At 41.8% G+C, this 3,522-nt stretch overlaps 2 non-coding genes across 2 annotated transcripts; one reads left to right on the forward strand and one right to left on the reverse strand.

The window, feature by feature from the left end:
- Positions 1–2,571: 2,571 nt before the first annotated feature.
- On the reverse strand, positions 2,572–2,643 carry Trnaa-ugc (transfer RNA alanine (anticodon UGC)). Its single transcript has one exon. It is a non-coding gene; the product is annotated as a tRNA-Ala (tRNA).
- A 96-nt stretch (positions 2,644–2,739) lies between these two features.
- Trnap-ugg (transfer RNA proline (anticodon UGG)) lies at positions 2,740–2,811 on the forward strand. Its single transcript has one exon. It is a non-coding gene; the product is annotated as a tRNA-Pro (tRNA).
- Positions 2,812–3,522: the final 711 nt, after the last annotated feature.

The following is a 3,522-nucleotide window of genomic DNA, read 5'->3' on the forward strand; positions in this document are numbered from 1 at the left end:
GATGTGGATGCAGGAAAATAATTTTATTGTGATTCGTTATCATACGAATGGAAAAAAGATCTACATGAAATTTGAGGAAAAAATAATGCTATCGAATCCGCTTAGAATTTACAGGCTCTCGTTTTCACCTTTCCGGATACGAATCTATCCTGATAGGAATGATATTACTTTTTTCGTTGGTAGTGATTGGGAACCTTTTCGTTTCCCGAAAGATTGTATGTATGTCGATGTAATGTCTAGGCGTAATGTCGTTCGTATTGTAAGAGATGATCTTGTTATTTATCGTCGACGTAAAATTGGAGAATGTATTATGGATCGCTTGCGAAATATGCGGTAATAAACTATATATAAGATACGAGAATAGGTTGTTTATTCAATCATCATGAATGCGTTAATCGTGTCACTATGCTATCGCGGTACTGCCAATTATGTTAAGAATGAGGGAACTCTCAAGGATATCGAAATCATTAGAGAAATTTTACATGAACAATTCAAATTTGATGATTCTGACATCAAAGTCCTAGAAGAAGAAAGTGCTACCCTTGAGAACTTCACTGCAGCGATAAAAAATATGGCTTCTAGTGGCGCGAAAAGAAATTTCATATATTTTGTCGGTCACGGATTTACGGTGAAAAATAGTACAACGGAGAATGATCCCGAATCGAATGATTCTGGTTTTGTGTTCTATGATAGGCCGTTACTTGATGATGATATGTGTTCCCTATTGAAATTGTTTCGAAGAGATACAAAAAACCTGTTGATGTTTGCTCAATGTCACTCTGGTGATTCCGGCGACTTGAAATTTCGTTTGCATGCGGATGGTACTTCGGAAGTTTTGAAACATAAACGTACGGTGAAATCAAAAACGATTCTGATAAGTGCCGTTAGTCATGATCAGCTCAGTTGGTGCTATCCATCCGGTACAACCTTTGCGCGAAATTTCAGAACTGTGTTACGAGAGTTTACGGAAGAGGTAAAATTCTCGGATCTTATGAACAGATTACGAGAATTAGAGCCAAGACAGAAATGCTCCATATCTAGCAGTTTCAAGTTGGATAATGATGATAATCTCTATAGAAAAAAAGGTTACGCCTGGCTCAAGATATAAGACGAGTTTCTGAAATATTGCTCCATTCGCTAGTCTTAATTATGGTCGAATCGGGACTACATACCTACGAGTTCTATAGACTCGCTACTTTTCTCGGATTTGGCATACAAATGGTTGCGCTATGTTAGATGGTCGAGGCGTATCTAATGTACCTATTTATGAATCACATTTCAAATGTCTGTCAAGATATAAAGACGATTTTCTGAAATATTGTTCCATTCGCTAGATTTAATTATGGTTGACTCGGGACTATATAACTACGAGTTCTATAGACTCGCTACTTTTGCTGGTTGTCGATTCAATTCGCCCATCAGATTGTCGGATTTGGCAGCTAGTGGATTTTATTTGACAGATGGTCGTGTGAAATGTTTCAGTTGTGCTTGCACCGTTGAAGATTGGACCTTTGATCGTATTGAACATACTCGGATTTGGCATACAAATGGTTGTGCTATGTTAGATGGTCGAGCCGTACTTAACGTACCTATTCATGAATCACATTTTAAAAGACTGTTTACGGACTTTAGAAGTGTGAAACCCATTGAGTTTGCTAAAATCGTTGATCGTGAGCATGAGAATTTGTTGAAATGTTCCAACTTGCTTCGCGAATCGCACCGTCGGAGAACATTTGAAAAATGGCCCTCGTATCCTTCTCCCCTTCTCGTTGGTGAGTTGGCTAAACATGGTTTTTTCTATCTCGGGGATAAACAAAGAACGCAATGTGTATTCTGTTCCGGTGTGCTTCGTGGCTGGAGTTCTACTTGCGAACATTTTCCTCATTGCAAGTTTGTTCGTGGTGAATATTCCGGTAACATACCACTAAGCGATCGGGAGCGTTTGCGGTTGGATGGATTACTCTGTAAAAAAATACAACAAACAGCTATTGAACCACCGAATCCTTCTCTCAGAGAGCGACGTCATCTGTCACAATTACTACCCTGCTCGAAACCCTTGAGTCCGGACATGGTTTCATATGAACGAAGGCTAGCAACATTCGAAGGTTGGACAGGTAAAATTGGTGCAGAGGAATTATCAAAGGCCGGGTTCTATTATACAGGATTACCTGATAAAACAAAATGTTTCTATTGCAATGGTTCCCTTCAACATTGGCAAGATAACGACGAGGCATGGACGGAGCATGCAAAGTGGTTTCCTGGATGCGAGTACGTATCGAGAATCAAAGGTCTTGAATTCGCACGCTCGCTCGAATGTGATCATCCGGATCTTGATCGGCCGGCGATAGCTAGCCCGCTAACACGTGAAGAATTGGAGAAACGTCACCTTGCATTAGAGGAGAAGTTACGAATCGGCCGACAACTCGCTCTCTGTAGACCTCTCTGTCGAGACAAAAATCTCGCTGTTCGTGTGTTCACAGTTGTGTCAATATTTGTCGGGTTACGACTATTGATTGATGCCTGTATTCCAGAATAAAAAATTGTATCGTAAATTCGTGTTTGGACAAAATGTGGAGACTGCAGGGATCGAACCTGCGACCTTCTGCTCGCAAGACAGCTGCTCTACCATTGAGCTAAGTCCCCTACGGTTTAAGCGGTGTTAAATATCGGTTTTTCTTCAGTCGCTGCGTTACCGATCGTGTCTGTTTATTATGCTCTTATATACAGTCTCATAATGTTGGTGCGTTAGTCTAGTGGTATGATGCTCGTCTTGGGAGCGAGAGGTCCCGGGTTCAATTCCTGGACGTGCCATATTGGTTAGCTGAGTTACTTAGTTTCAATAGTTCAGATGTCAGAGGTAGTCGGTTCGATTCCGTGAAAGTGCCGTTTTTAAAAGTTTGTGATGCGTAACATAGCTTGTGACGTGGCATGCTCTGATTGTATTCGGTCAGGAACGGGAAAAAGTATTTATCAGGTTTCTTTGGCGCTAGGCTTGAAGGGCATCAAAATTCGTGGATACCTTGCGAACTCGCGGCGCTGTGGATAGCTGCGGCACTGAAGCACTTTGGGCCATACGTGCTACAATCCAAACACGCCGTAGGTATATTAACTGACAGAAAGTCATGTGTGCAAGCAGTCGAGAAGCTACGACACGGCGAGTTCTCCACTTCAGCCAGGGTATACTCTTTTCTAGCGACAGCATGCCAGTATCGATGTTTCGTGAAACATTTACCTGGCTCGCTTAACCAACTATCTGATTTTTCAAGCAGGAACGCTTACGAATGCAGGGAAAAGTCTTGTCAAATTTGCAGATATGTGGAAGAAACCAAGTTATAACCCGTCGTCAATCACATCGACGTCGGCGATATCGCTCGTAACAAGGTGAAACTGCCGTACACCAACAGACATCCGTGGCACAATATACAGTCGGAGTGCAACAATTTGAGACGAACACATGCGCACCTGAAACAAGGCACTCATCCCTCGAAAAAGGATGCGAATGCAAAAGATGTGAAAAGGTAT

The sequence above is a fragment of the Botryllus schlosseri genome, chromosome 11 (assembly GCF_051294905.1).
Source record: "Botryllus schlosseri isolate E-star chromosome 11, Bs_hap1, whole genome shotgun sequence".
In the NCBI taxonomy this organism is placed as follows: Eukaryota; Metazoa; Chordata; class Ascidiacea; order Stolidobranchia; family Styelidae; genus Botryllus; species Botryllus schlosseri.